Source organism: Orcinus orca, chromosome 5 (assembly GCF_937001465.1).
Source record: "Orcinus orca chromosome 5, mOrcOrc1.1, whole genome shotgun sequence".
Lineage (NCBI taxonomy): Eukaryota > Metazoa > Chordata > Mammalia > Artiodactyla > Delphinidae > Orcinus > Orcinus orca.
Window position 1 is genome coordinate 22,425,002 of NC_064563.1, and position 15,880 is coordinate 22,440,881.

General features: G+C 48.0%; 1 long non-coding RNA gene across 1 annotated transcript in view; it reads left to right on the forward strand.

Annotated features, from left to right (window-relative positions):
• Positions 1-14,790: 14,790 nt before the first annotated feature.
• LOC125964401 (uncharacterized) overlaps positions 14,791-15,880 on the forward strand; it is a 315,305-nt gene continuing 314,215 nt past the window's right edge. Inside the window, exon 1 of the long non-coding RNA XR_007477391.1 lies at positions 14,791-15,085. This is a non-coding gene — a long non-coding RNA (uncharacterized LOC125964401). The remainder of the gene's footprint in view (positions 15,086-15,880) is intronic.

A 15,880-nucleotide genomic window follows, 5' to 3' on the forward strand; every position in this document is an offset into this window, starting at 1 on the left:
ACTTCCCAGAGAAATGCCTGGTAGCTGGCGGGAATAAAACAAAGAAAAAGGGCGGGTTGGCTCCAAGCCTTCCCTAAGCCCTAATGGGGTACCTTGGGCACAGTTGCCCGCAGGAGTCTTCCCAGCTGGACGCTCCTCTCTCTGGGAGTAGCGGATGCTCAGACCTCTCGACTCCCTACTCCCTTCAGAGAGCTGCGAAGAGCCAAGTCCTAAGACTGTGTGGCTCCAGCCCACAGGACTCTTCTCTGAGCCCCGATTGGGAGACTGGGCTCGTCAGTGAGTTTTAGCATCTGATGCAGAAGCTCTCTTATCCAGCCCGGCCACTGGAGAAATTATTTCAGTCGTATCAGAAGCACCTGAACCACCAGAGCCCTGCTGCACCCTCCCTTGTGGTCACTGAGCCTCCGGGCACTCGCGTGCCGGGCTCCCTTGCTCCTACTGCGCAGGCGCCGCATCCGCCTGGCCGGAAGAGGGAGAAGTTGGGTCTCCAGGGCCTGGCTGGGGCTTGGGATGCTCTGAGCGGGAAGACGACGGCTCTTGGGGTCTGGATGCTAGGTTCCCTTCGAGAACACCTGGGAGAACCAGCTTGTAGGGCAAGGGCGGCAGGCCTGCAGAGAAGGTTGCGGAAGGGACCTCAGCGCGCAAAGGTGCCAGGGCGACGCGCGGGTGTGAAAAGAGCGGCCCCGAGGGGACGGCCACTGGAACCGCCGCGACACGTCCGAGTCGCTGGGCGCCGCGAGGGAGGAGGTCCTTGGCCATTAGTCCTGGGATGAGCGCCCCCTCCCGTCCCTCTCGCCGAAGGGTCCCCCTCCTCCGGGTCCGGGACCAGTTAGAGGAGCCTTTCTTGCTGTTTGGGTTCCCCCGCCCGGCCTCTGTGGGAGAGCGCACTCAGGAAAGCCCTTTCAGTGACGGAATCCTTGTGGTAAGAGCAGGTGGGGATGAGAAGGGCCCCGGGCACCCCGGGCCAGGGCTCTTCTAGGCTCGTCGCCTGATCCCGCTGTCTCCCGTCCGCACGGCCGCCCCAGGAAACGTCTGCCAGAGGAAACGTCCGCGCCTCCAGCTGCGCCTTCGCACCCCGCCTGGGACCGCACTGTGCCGCAGGGGCACCGGGGAGTCGTAGCCCAACCATCCCCGAGAGCCGAGAGGACAGTGTGAGGAGGGCCGCTGCCCTGGGAACCTCCCAAGTTCGAGTTCGAGCCGAGGAATCACGGGATGAGGAGAGGAAAGGGGAAGTGCGCTGGGACACCTGCGCGCTGCTGCCCCTAAGAGTTCTCGGGCTCCCTTCGAAAAGTTATTTTTGGCAGAAAGTTGAATGGTGTGACCTTTGGCAGAGGGGTGAAGTCACTCTCGCCTGAGTGCCCATGGCTAGTTCCCCCTAGAGAACACCTCAAATGTCCTTTGAAGAAGTTACCCACCTCCTATCTTGCAGTGGCAGCCCCGAGGGCAGTTTGGGGGCGCCTTAGCCTGCTAATGATTTCCAGTGAGCCCTTCCACTGGCTTCTTCGAAAGCGAGCACTAGGTAGAAAGTGCGGGTGTGATGGGAAGATTGGCTGGGCTTGTCCACCTGTGGCCCTGTGCCCCTGGATGAGGGATGAAACCTCCCTGTGCTCCAGTTTCCTCATCTGCTAAAAGAGAATTTCCAATTATCATCTCCACAAGTTTGTCTTGAGCAAGAAACAGGATAATCCTTGAAACCATCTAGAATTACCCGTTAAGTGCTTGCTGTTAAGGTTGTTGTTATTATTACTCACAAGACTCCATCTTTCAGACACGTCCCCTAGCTCCTCCCTGAATCAGATTTCCAGACCCTCCTAGAAAGCGTGGCACCCAGGGACCTCAAGCTCCAGAGAGGGTGTGCCTCGGCAGGCAGCACCTAGGCTAGCTGAGGGTCCTGAAACAGTTTATGTTCTCTGAGAGTTCCAGATGCTGGTGCAGTGGGGCACTGAGGCAGAGACGCCATTTGTTTTTGAAAGGCTCAAGAAAAATGAGAGGGAATCGAGTTTATTTCGGTGCAGAACGAAGCAGGAGAAACCTGATCATCATAATGTCACCCCCATGACTTGTTAAGACACTGACACTGAAGATGGCCCAGATGTTGATTTATTTTTACCATAAGTCTCTGAGGTTACTCTGAGTCCGGTGTTGGTTTTTGGGCTTTTCAAGACCCAGGTGTAAAAGGCGGGAATGTGCAAGTGGGGAGCAAAGGTGGGCAACCCAGGGCAGAGCAGTTTGGGGCAAAAGTTACACAAAAACACATTCTTTCCAGTAAGGCATCAGAACCTTTTTTTTTTTTTTTTTCATAATCATAGTTGTTCCATACTGAATCTCTGTTCTGGGAAAATTAATAACATCTTAGTCACCAAGTGACTGAGAATCCCACAGTAACATGTTCTACTTGTCACCAACTCCCTGTCTGGGCATCAGGACACCATTGCCTTTTTAGCCAGATATCTTCAATGAGGAAAATGCCTGAGAGTTTTCTAGGAACATTATCAAGTTCAGACCCCAAAACCATTTAAGAAAAAGAGAAACTCAGTAGGCAACTAAGAGAGGTCTCGGCGTTTGCCTCTGAATCTTCCAGTGGCTTTGCAAACATCCAAAACAGCTGTGTAGAAAAAAAAGAGAGAGAAAAAAATTACTTCAGGTTGCAAGTTGATAAAATGTAAATAGGACCAGGGAGATGAACTTGAAACTTGTCTTGCATTTTTGACTTCTTTAGATCCAATATAGACTGTGTGTGAGCCAACATGCAGGGCAAGAGTATTCATCAATTCAAAACAATTCAACCAGGGCTGTGCATGGTTCTGAACCTCAATAATAAATGGGCAGCCTTGAGAAATGTCTGCAGAGGAAAGAAACCAAAATTGGGTACGTTTCTATGCTTTTGGCTGTGCCACGCATTTGTGGAATGATGGTGAAAAGAAGAGGAAAAAGCCACCCACAATATGATCAGCTGATTCATACAGAAAATCAGGATGACCCAGTTTTCTCTTGTCTGTGACTGATGGCTGGCCCATGCAAGATCAGATTAGCCAGATGAGGATGATGTTCTTTGCCAGGACTGGGGAGAAACTGCAGACAGCTCAAGGTCCCTGGCTTGTGCCACCGCAAGGTCTTGCTCGGTGTTTAACGGAGGCGTCTAGCCTTTGAACTCATCAATGTATTCATTAAGTGTTAAAAAGCATCTTAGTGGAGTGTTTTGCCTGAAATGTGCATATTTCTAAGTCATGAAAAATAGGCATCTGACCCCAAAAGATCTGCTTATTTATTTCCTCTGAAAGAAGTGAGAAGCATTGCCTGATGTACATATGCAATTCTCAATCACACTGCAGCCACTTTTACCTGAGAAAATGTGGTTCAAACCTGCCATACAAATTTCCCCTACATTTTCTGGCACTGCATTTAGTGAGCAAGGAATCCACAGTCCAATACTTTGTATAGTTCAAAAAACCTGCCAACTTTCTTCCAAAAAAAAAAAAAAAACCTTGTAGAAAAACAGAGCTTCCTTTAAGTGTGAAATATCATTTCATTGTAAAAAGTTAAAAAAGGAACGGTAATCCAACTTCCGGATACTGTTCTGAATTATTTCACCAGACCCTTTTAAAAGGGGATTAGCAGGGCTTTGGGAGCAAAATCCTTCTGTTTTATTCAATCTCTGATTTTATGTTATAATTACTGGTTGTAAAGGCTCTGGAATTAGTATGCAGGCACCATCGGGACACGATGCAGGTGCTATTCTAATGGTTCAGCTTTTTAATTAAGAAAAGAGGTAAGAGAATCTAATCATAAAAACACTTTTGTGAGAGCTGAGAACACTGCAGCCACTGCATGAATAAAGCCTTTATACCTTCCCCTGACAGGTCAGCTACCAAGGCTCTGACTTACGACCTTTTCAGGGCCAGACAATAGTTTAACAGCTTTCTCACCTTGTCCCCACTGAACCTTTTCTTCTAGTACAGATCTTATGGAAATTGCCTTAAGTAGCTTGACTTTTACAAACTATATTGCAGTTAGAATAGATACATATCCACATAGGAATGGCTGTTCATAGGTCCCAACCACAGATCTCTTGTTCTCTGCATCCCTTTTCATGGGTGGGGGAGGAGGAAGTCTGGGAGGCACAGATACAGTAGTGTATGGGGGGGGGATGGAATCCACCCTAAAATCTCCACACGAGGGGAAGCAGAACGAAGGCCAAGGTGGACCCCCCCCCCCCCCGCCAAACTCTGGGAAAATGAAACAGGAAAAGTGCAGAGAAAGTGAGATAGAGGCTGTGAGTAGTTCTGGATGTCTCTGAAGTGGGCTCTCCCTCGAGGAATAGATTTGGCCTGAACACTCGGGCCTTCTTGGAGCCAACCCAGATTAGTCGGTGTGTCTTAGTCCTTCCTAAGTTCCTTCAGCTCTCCAGTCACTCCCAAAGGATCATCACCTTTGAGTAGAATTGTTCTTGCCCGTGACACTTCAAGACAAGTCCCTCAGCTTTCCCACCAAAGTAATGCTGGAGGCCCTTGAGCCTTCAGACAGTTGACCATTGGGCCTGAGGCCCTGGAGCCGCCATGATTCTCCCATGCCGGGCTTTGCCAAAACAGAGGGACCAGATCTGGACTCCCAGGGAAGCTCCCACTCTGTCTTCCTGAGGCCCCTGTAAAACTTCTACCCATCACCATTTCTTCCAGAACCCGGACAGGGTGTGTGATGGGAGACCTGGTCTAAGGCCAGCAACCCAGGCTTTGCCCTTCCTGAGGAGGCCAGGGCGCGCCTGGGCCCAGCAGAGAACAATGTGAGTATTAGGATATCAGCCGCCCTCGCAATGATCACGCGTTCAACGATTTTGTTTTCACGGCTGAGGGGGCTTTTTTCCAATGTAAATCAAGCGCTTTAGTTATTAAGGCCAAACACTAATCTCCAACAACCTTGACATAATGTGGCCGGGCTCGCCGGCCCACTTCGCACCTGCAGTCTGAATAGGGCGCCTTGTCAATGGGGGACACGCTTGTTGCCCTGGCTTGCAAAGGAGGGGAGGGAGTAAGTCAAGCTTTGTGAATGCCCATGCGCGCTCTCCCTTCCGCCTTTGATCACGGAAAATGTCTTCTAATTTGTCCCTTTTTCATTGTAACAACGTTTTCAAGGCCCTTTCTATTTTTCCAAACCACATTTTTATGAAGAACATAAATCGCCCCCCGAAAACAAAAGGGGCGCGTCCCGGCCAACCGGCGTCATCACGCTTCAGTGTTTCGCGGCTCTAGAAAGTTTGTTGCGTCTTGAAGCTGCCCTCACTGCAAACGCTGGGCTGGAAGGCCCCAATCATCTGGAGCTCCAGATCGGGGCTTCTGGGAGAAGGGTGGTAACAGGCTGTGGGAGGGGAATGTAGAGGGGACTCCCTTTTGGAGGAGGGGAGACGCACCGGGCCTGGGTAGGCAATCCGAAGGGCCAAGGGGCTGAGATTCACATAGTCAGGACCCAGGGGCAGATGTGTCCCTCGGGGATGTTATGCCGCTTCCTGGCCTCTCCTGAACTCAGCAGGCAGTTCCCGGAGGTAGAAATGGGCGATCCACCATCTAACCAAAGCCTTTCGCAACCCCTTTTCTCCTCTCCTATCCCTACTTCCGCAATCGGCAGTGGTCGTACGTCCTCCACAGAACCCGGGAAATTGCGGGGTGTCAGGAGAGGCTTCCTGCCCGCAGGCAATCCCCCCAGATCTTCTGTGGGAAGCCAGAGCATTTTAGGAAATCTCCCCTCCCCATAAAAATCCTACAAGAAAACAGAGAAATAGGGCCATTTAATCCCGGGCCATGAAGCAAACTTTTTGTCGAACATGGCTTTTATTCGGGATTGCAGTTCACTAAAAGTCTGTCTCCGGGAATACAGAGGCATTAATGATGTTGATGTCTCATTTGGTGGGATATTAATTATCAAGGTGCAAATCAATGAGCAACCTCTGTTCCTCCTCCCCCACCCCACTCCCAACATCGATTAAGTTTGGATTTCCAAGTGTTTTGGGGAACCTCTTGCCAGGAACACATTCACCGTAGAGTTTTCACTTTCTCCCTCTCTCCTAGAAGATCGAATACCTTTTCTAAGATAGAAGCAAGCCAAGACTTCTTTTCTCTTTTTCCTCCCGTTAGTTATTACTTTAGCGCAGACTCTGCCCAGTAAAAAAAAAAAACTAACATCAGCCACTAACACAGTTTAAAACACTTTGATGTCTTGCCAAGAAACACACTTCCTTCAAGAGAGAAGTCAACATTTGTTTTTCACATTAAATGGCGTTTAGTTGCCAGTGGAAAAAAAGTAATTCTGAGGACCACTTTTTAATTCGATGGATAACAACCGCAGGGGTCTAAAAGAAAATAACGACGATAGCTATAGACACAAATAACTAAATTACCAAAACGTTAGTATATCTCCCGGCTTCATTAATATGTAACAGACGCCCCAGTTAATCTCCAAAAGCTAGTGTTCCCCCTGTAAAATAGCACTCTGGGACGAATTGTACATGAGATCAATCACTGCTAATGCAGGAAGGTTTACTGCAAGAAAGAAAAAAAAAGCTATTTACACCTTCAAATAGAAGCTTTTCAGATTTAAGAGTAAGAGCCATACATCACCAAGAATAAATGATTATGAATTGGTAAACGCGCCCTCCAGCGATTAGCTATTCGATGCTATTTATCATTTCTTGGGTAGCAATGGTGGTGGAGGTTTCTTTCCCACTTCTTCTGCTTTGCCTTTTTTAAAAAAAAAAAAATCTGACTGTTTGGAAAGAAAAGCTTGACAAGCAGAGTAGAAGGAGAGAAAAAAAAAAATAACACCGCGGGAAAGTTTGTTTTTGCATATACTCCAAGTCATCAACACATGGCTATTGCAGATATAAACGGGGTCATGGATGGAGCGCTTAATAGGAAACAATGCAGTCCTTTCATTGTTTCATTTGTTATTATAAGATTGCCCATTGAAGCTGACACATCAGCAGGTATTATTTCTTTTCTCTCTGGCCCCCTCTCTTTATTGATCCCCTCCCTCATTATATTTCCCTCCTTCCTCTAGTCCACGAATTCAGGGAGTTCACCATCAGTGCAATTCATTCATTCATTCATTCTTCATTTCTTTAGGAACTTTTCTTTGTGTGTGTGCGGGCGCTGCTTGTCTGCGCTGGCTCGGGGGTGCGTGGCAGCGTGCCTGCGTAAGATTACCACCCGGTGCCCCCTCCCCCCTCGCCAGCCACAGTCGTCCAGGGAAACCGTGCTCCCGCCAAGGCATGGGGTCAGGGACTCCTGGGGACCCCGCTTGCTGTTTGCAACACAAAAGCATATGCAGCCCCTAAACATTCCAAGAAAGACAAAGGCTGGAACCGAGGACTGACTTAACCCTGGTGAAAACAAACCCACAGCCTACCTCCTTGGCCCAGTCCGGCTCTGGAGGCAAGGAGGAGGTGCCGAGACCCGGCTCGAGCCAGGGACTAACAGGCTTAGGCCCCAGCCTTGGCTGGGCTAGGGACGGCTGGTGGAGGCAATTCCTGGGCAATTCCCAGCTCTAAAGCAGGGTACAAGGGAGACCCAAGGCGCTGAAAGGGTACGGTAGGGGTGAGGGATGGGTCCTGAAGCTAAAGCCCGCTGAGCTGCTGGTCTGTCCGTCAGCGACGTCAACCTGAGGGATGCTTGGCGGGAGAAGCATCCCCGGCGCCAGCTTCGCCTGAAGGTGGAATGACGGTCAGCTGCTTGCTCAGTAGAGCGGGGGGCGGGGCAGAGCAGAAGTTCGTGGGCAGGGAGTTCGGGAGTCCAGGTCACTATACCCGGACTCACTTGCCCACTGCTCTGGAGAAAGGTGGCCACATTCAGGCGATGGTCCACGTTTGGTAACTGGACAGCACTCTGTGGGGGTGCTCCAAGGGGCCCAGTGCCTGTACATCTACTTGCAGGGAGGCATGGGGGAAATTTTGAAGGTTACTGTGGGCTGCTAGGTTTCCCAGCTGAAAAAGAGGACTCGGCACAATTATTATATGCTTCCAATGCCCCACAAATTCTGATTTAGTTGTGATAAGGTGTTTTTGTTGTTGTTGTTTGTTTCTTGACAGATTTAATATGGCTGGGAGGGTAATTGTGGCTGTAAGTCTGTCACAGCATCTAACACTCCCTAGGGCTCGTTCAAGCAAACGTACAACAGGCCTTGCAGATAGTCTCAAGTTTGTGGAATAAACCTAGGGCATGCCCCCCACAGGCAGGAAAAGGGCCCATTTCGGGCTTGCTTTTATGATTGACGTTTAAAGCTAAAGCGATTGAAAAGCATTTTACCTATAAATACAAAAGGAAGGAAGATTCCCGCCCCCCAAAAAAGTTGATAAGTATAGTTGGAGGCTGAATCTTAAGGATCTAATCCTGCACTCCCAGATTTAAAGCATAATATGAAGTTACTATGAAATAAATTAATGTCTGGGAAGTGGGAGCTGAAATGAAACATTTCTCATTTTTATTTCCTGCTCTATTACGTAAACTTTCCTCCTCCCGTCCCCCATGGAATCCTCTCCCATTTTGATAACTTATGACAGGCTGGTGTAGAAAATCTGCTTGAAGGATCAGTTCAGACAGTACTGACCTTCAGGGAGTGGATTTCTCTTTACTTTTCAAAGATGGCACAATCCTGTGCTTCAAAAAAGAGAAATGGGGCAAAGGAATGAGCTGAGAAGTTTGAAAGAGGAAACATACATTCCTCTTGTATCTCCCTCCCCCAAATCCTTTAATACTTTGCACTTAACGTTGAGTCCAGGAAGGAAAAAAAAGAAATTGTTGATAATAAACCCTGTGAAATAAGTAAATTGTCATCGTAAAGATTTAAATTTGCAAATCCAGCAAAGAATATTGTTCATTTACTTTCTATTGTTCTTCAAGATTTTATTCTTAATTTTAAATTATAATGCCATTATTTTCTTCTGTACAACCCAGTTTTGAAATAAAGGATATGTTTTCAATAGCGAACATCTCTAAAGGTCTATAATATTATTATTTATCTGAATTTTGTAGCTCGGAGGGCTGTATACACTATGTAATTGCTTTAACATGTTTTCATAAATTACATTCAGAAATGTGTCATAGTAAATTACCTTTGTAATAAAATGTAAAAAATGCAAATGGCTGTTGTCTTTATTACGTTTTAAACCATTGGTTTATCTGCACTATTTCACTTGTCACTTGCACAATATGTTGGCTAAAGGGGTGGCACAGTTTGATACAGAGAGCCGGGTCCTGTGTGTAATCTTGCAGGCACGTACAGTTTGGGTCATTTCCTCATCTCCCGCAGAAAAGACATTATCCAGCTCATATTTACATACTTTTCAATATTTGTCAAACAATCATAAATTATAAATTAATGAAATGTTCAACAGTCTTCGGAGATCAGGCTAATGAAGACATTTACCTTTTTGGTATTTTGAGCCTCATCTTTGCAAGTTTAATGACATTTCAATGCTCATGCTTTATTAGACTTTATCAGATTTGTCCTTCACTCCTGCTGTCATTCAGATGTTTCTGCAGAAACATCACCTGCTTCAGGTAGAAGAACAAATAGACCCAATCAGGAAACCTTCGAAATAGGGACTCTGTAACCTTAGTTTTAAGAATTAATGTTGAGTTGGATCTAAAGACCACTGGAAATTTTTACTCTTCTTAAAATTTTTAGTGAGACTGCTGTAACATTTATTCACTAGAAGGCAATAACATGGATACTCAGAAAGATGTACAGCTGAGATATATTGCAGTTTCAAAGTGATTTACAGCAGCACTATTAGGAATGAGGGAGATCAACTGTGATCCTGATTTCACAGGAATTTTTGGAATGTTTTGAAATTTCCTTTGGATTGAGGATGGGCACACAGTTCGTAAACCATCTCTTGAGTCCAAAGGCAGGGAGCTCATTTAGAACTCGGCCTAAATCTTGGCATCATCTCACTCAGCTTTGGTCCTAGGCAAGCAAAGCACTCCTCCTTTCAAATGTCATCACCCATCAGGAGCTGAATTAACCTTGTGTCCTCAGAGGGAACCCTAGGTATGTGTCTGCTCAGTCCAGGACAGGAAAGGGATGGTGTAAGCGCCATGTGTCCATGAAGTTGACACATTTCCCTGGAAAATGTTGCCTCCCCATGCTCTCGTTATGATTGATGGCCACACGGCTTTTAAATAAAATTATAAGTGATGAATTTAGTTCAATCCAGAGAGGTCAAACGATCAGCCTTGACTTGATTCAAATAGTAAATCACATGGAACAAACGCACATCATCATCACCATCCCCAGCCACGATGGAAGTGAGCTGGGGCTTTGACGCCATCTTACTCCAGACAAAGGGCAAAGAGCAGGGGAAGTCTGAATGTCAATATGTCTGTCATCAAGTTGGGTAATTTTATTAGCCCCGTTGCAAATTTTATCAACCCATGTTAGTACACACTTCCCTGCTGGGCCACCAGACGCCTTGCTTTCCTTAGTCTTGCGCATGAGGGACATGCATCCTTCAGGACTTAGAGGTGCTTGGGGAGCTGGGAAGAGAATCCTGGAAGGAGGGGGCTCATAGTGCTTCTGGATTATCTTTTAGTAGAAAGAGAAAGAGATTGTGTGTGTGTGTGTGTGTGTGTGTGTGAGAGAGAGAGAGAGAGAGAGAGAGAGAGAAGTGGAGTCAGAAAGAGAAGATTTTAAAGGGTGGCAGCCCTAGCTGCAAGCCTTTCCATGGATCCATTACGTACCAGTCAGCCAACTCGGCTTGGAGCAGAAGCGAGAGGCTTTCTCTGGGTGGAGAGCAGGTGGGGGACTCCAGTTCCCTCTCAGAGCAGGGACTTAAGAGTTTAGCCTTTGCCCCTTTATAAAATATACATCAGGAATGAAACAGCGGCCCATTAAAGGCCACAATCAGAACCTATAAAAATGTTGGGAGCGGCTTCAAAATATTTCCAAATACTACTTTTTTAATACACAACGGAGAGTTATTAAACGGTTTCTTGGTGAAGCTAGCATGGCTTCCGCAATCATCAAAAATTGATATGTACCGCTAGTAAAGTAATTATGCGCCATCCTGAGGATAAGGGAGCGGGCAATTGTTAATCCACTTGCACACCCGTTGACTTGCAGCATCAAGCTGCAAATAGCTTAATTAAGTCATACACGTGGACTATAATCATATTGTTCCATTGCATTATGCACACTATATCTCAATTTATTGGGACAATTAATGTGAGAGCTCCACCTCGGGCGGGAAAGTCATCCACCCTGTGCGCCCAAGTTCCTTTCTATGGATACTTGCCCAACCCAGAAAGGCAAGAACAAGTGAGAATTAAGAGAGACAGAGAGAGAGAGAGGGAGAGAAAGAGAGAGATGCCGGGTAGGGAGTGGGGGGTGGAATTTGTCCTAAGCAAACATTGGCCCAACGGAGTTGTCTGAATGGGATGCCCTAAAAGCTGAGGGAGGCTAAGCGAGTGCCTTGGACAGACCATGATTCATCACCTCGGAGCGGGACACATGTTTAAGTGGACAGAGTCTCCAGTAGTTTAATTATAATTGCAAAGCTCAAAGCAGAGCCTATTCATTGATCACAAGAAATCTTCAGCCCAGGAGGTCAGGGGTCTGTTAGGACAGTTATGAAAATCAGCTCCAACCCCCCTCCCCTACAAACGTCTATTGGCCACAGGCAGCTTGTTTTTCTGAGTTAAAACTACAGAAATCTTCAGGACAAAGCCAATAAATTTCCCCCTATTTCCGAGCAACCTAGGCACAAACTTCCGTCCTGGAATTCCTCTCTCTCCCACTGCCATTCTTGAGGGCGTAAATTTTCGACGTGGGGCTCGGCTGGAAACTCTGTCTCCTGCCTGGGAAAGAACCTTGGCATCAGCGGGGGAGTGAAGAGGAGGGAGGCGCCTGCGCCCGAAGCCAAGGGCTCTTGCCTCAGCTTCCCCCGCAGGAGCGAGAGCCCGAGGCCCTGGGATGGATTTGCACTTACAGTAACCCCTTCTCTTGAGGACCTGCACCACTTTTAACTTGAATGCTAGGCAGTGCTCTAACTTGGGTCTGAGGTGCGAGATGCCCAAAGTAGGCAAAGCACTGACGGAACTCTAGTTCTCCTTGCCTCTTCAGACCAGGTGGAGACCAGACATCACCTTTTTGCACTTCAAACATCACAAATGAGTGGGGAACTCCAAGCGGAGGTAAAAGGGCTTGCCATCTACGTGCCCCATAACGCTGGTTGATGTGAGGCAGCCTCATGTCTTGTGGATTTTTAGCTCGATTGTCCCACAAGATGGGGACATTGATTATGACTGTATTTCCGAGTTGTGCTTTGGATTCCGATCTGCTGCTGTGCCTCTTTCCTGCAGGGTCCTAGAGAATTTGGGGGCTTCAGCTTCCATTCTGGGGCCGACCGCACCTCTCCACCCCCTCCGCCCCTTAGGTCAGCTGGGGAGAAAGCAGAGGTTTCCTCCCAGCATCCTCTGCGAAAAATACTTGAGCGGGAAGCTCCGAGGTGTGAACTTGGAGTGAGCTGGGCGCGCTGGCCTGACCCTCTCAGCCACCCCCGAGTCTTTCTGCCGTTCTCCTTCCCCAGCTGATTCCCTTCGCTTCCAAAAGAAAAGTGAGCGCCTTGTCTTTTCCAAAAGGCCTTTTCCAACCCGGTTCTGGAAAAGCTGGAAGCTTTTTCTAGAGTGCGGGCACTGTTGAGAGACCAGGGTTGGGAATGCTTCAGGCCTTCCCGGAGATACCTGGGGTTCTGCGGCTCTGCGCAAGGAAAGGAGGGAGACAACCAGGCACCCACTGGGGCTAGATCAACTCGGGTGGGGAGAGCTGGTCCGATCCCAGGACTGTCGAGATTTCTGTAGGGTGCCAGGGGCCTGAGTCTGGATCTCTAGAGCCTAGAGAGTGAGAACGTGGGTCCGGAGACCCGCTTGTTCGGAGCCTATGCTTCGAGGTGTTGTCACCGCAATGCCTACGTCAGCCTATAATAAAAACAACAGCGGAAGTAACACTGACAACACACTAGTAAATGTCTATTGTGCTCTTTCTCTAAGCGCTTTGCATTCACAGTCCCATATAAAACGAACGAACCAAAACCCTCATTTGAAACAGATTGTACTTTTATGTCCATTTTAGAGATGAAGAAACAGAGGGCTGGGACGTTAATTAGGATCCCTCAGCTAGGAAGTGGCACAGCAGATAATAGGATCAGCGAGCCCCCGAAGGACCCACTGTTCTCCTTGCCTGAGCTGCTTCTCCCCTTCGGCTTTGGGGAGGCTGGGGCAGTTCAGATAGTGCCTCCCCCTTCTCCGCCCCCTCAGGATCGCTGAAGTCAAGTCTCCAGTACTAATCCTTGCTCTCCCTGATCTCTCTGTCCTCTTTCCCACCCATGCCCCAAACCCCCTGCAATTTGAGGGGTTGTCTTTTGGATTTAGACTAGGATGGGCCAGGCCCAACTCGCTAAATCCTTCTGAAAACCTGCCCCTTCACAACCAGTTCCTCAGCCTAGAGAGTTGCAGTGATTCTAGGACAGAGTCCATCCGGAGACCTTCCCGGAGGTGGTGGCCTAACTTGCAAACCAAACTAAATCCTGTCAGGGCTGACTCTGAGGGATGGGGTCCTGGGTGCCTTCCGACCCCACCTCCCATCTCGAGAGGAAGAACCCCAGGTGTTAAGTCCTATCATCTGTTTTTACTGCCCCCACCCCATTTCTCTGCTTAGCCAACATCTGACTTCAAGAACAAGGTTCATATAGGATGTATATTAATTTCACAAGTCCCATTCCAAGTCGGGAAGGAGCCACTGTGGCCACTCCAGTCTGTTCCTCTTTGATGCCCAAAGATATTTTAGGGAATCTTTAAGAAATCTGCTGGGACTCTAACTAACTCCATGTGGGTTGGGATCGCAAGGGAGGGATCCATGAGGGCACAAAGCTGAGGAATGAGCCAAACTCTTCTGATATTCCACGATTGCGGGGTGCGGGGTGAGGGGTGGTCAGGCGGGGTGGGATGAATATTTGTCCTTATATTCAAAGGCCTTAGCTGTCAAAGGCTGCGGCATTTGAATCAAGAACCTGATGATGGGCCACAACAAGCAGGCCTACCGCCTTCCAAGTTAGCTTCTCTCTAGACTGCGTGCGCTGGAAAGTTTAACTCTATTATCAAAGGGGAAATTGCAAAGTGACTTCTGCAAATCCCAAGACAGGGTCTCACCAGCAGCTCTGGGGTGGGGAACCAAAAGAGAGGTGGAAAAAAGAGCGGGGGAAATCAATTGAAAAAAAAATAAAGATACACGCGGGATTAAATAAACTAAGAAGTCCAGCCGGCGGAATTCCAGATCTGGGTTTTGAAACCGAGAGGGTCTCTCTACCTTTGGCCATCTGGCTGTTTTAAGCTCTGCCCCATGCTGTATGATTTTAGCTGAAAATCTCTTCCGTTGCAGTTTCGCTTTTATTGAATTCATCAAAAGCAAACTTTCCCTGAGTTTTTTTTAAGAAGGCTAAAATAATACGCCGACCACTGTGACATTCTCCGCGCCCAGGCCATTTTTCATAACGCCGCGGATCCGCTTTTGTGCCTCTGAGGCGACTAAACAGATGAATAACGAGCAAAGTCTCCCGAAAGTAAGCTAGCAGCTTTTCTCAGCTCGAAAAAAGTTAACTGGAATGAGAGGTGCATGTAAGAATTCACACCCAAAGATGGGGGCCACACTTTTATTACTCTGAATGACAACGACGTCTTTTTAAAAGCAACTAACTCTCACCCCCGCGCGCGCGCACACACACACACACACACTCACACACACTAGCACATTTGCGCACACAAACCACACAAACTTTAAGCCTTGTGAAGCTGCCCAGGTGGTGTTTAGGAAATTTTGGTAAAGAAAGAATGAAGAAGTATTTGAGGCAGATTCTAGCTGGCAAGATGTGAGAAGGGTAAAAGCCGGTTTTATTTAGTTTTGTTTGTTTATTTTTATTTTTATGTTTACATTGCAGCTAGTTTGAAAGTTGGTTTCTGGCAAGAGGAAAGAAAAGGCTGCAGCACTAAAGGAAGAATCAAAGTGTTAAAAGGACGCTCAGAATGTAGTATTGTGGCAGGTCGGGGTAAGTTACTTTTTTTTTTTTTTTTTCCTGTTTTCTCTTTGGTTTTGGAACGCAGTAAAAATGCACTTCGGGGAGAGTTTTCCTGTTGGTTTTAGGGAAGATAAAACTAACTCCAGGCTCCCTCCTGGGTTGGTTGCCTCCCGCGACTTTGCTCTGGTTTTGCGGGTGTTTTACAGGGAGGCGCTTTCTTCTCGAGCCCTGTCATCACGGTCCCAGAAGCCCTGGAGCCCTGAGTGCCGGGGTTTGGAGAGCCTCTTCGGCGGCAGAGGCAACAAGTCCTGGCCTCTAGCCCCGGGCGAGAGCCGCGCCGCTCCGCTCCGCTGTTGAGCCAGGGGCCCGCCTCGCAGGAATGAATTTTGCACGTGTAAACTCTTTGCCTGTGGACGCGCACAGCTGCGACCCTCGGGTTGATCAGCGGAAAAAACTCTTCCCTTAAATGGACGGTTTGGAAAAACTCAGCCATTGGTTCTCGCCAGATGATTATTGATGCAAAGTAAACCCTAGGGTTGGAGCGCGCGCGCGTTTGTTTAACCCTAAAAGTATTCCACTTCCGAGTTGCTCAAGCTGACATCCACTCGAAATCGTTTGTATTTTTTTTTCCAGAGATTGGAAAAATAACTAGGAATGATCTGTGGGAGATGGCGTAGACATGTATTAGTGAGAGGCATATCTCACCGGAAAGCGATGCCCCGTGTTCGCTGAACTGTTTGAAAGTGGCCCCAAGGAAACTGGAAAGGCGGCTCCCAGCGCGCGCGCGCGCCCTTTTCCACAAACATGTGTTGCAAATGCGTAGTT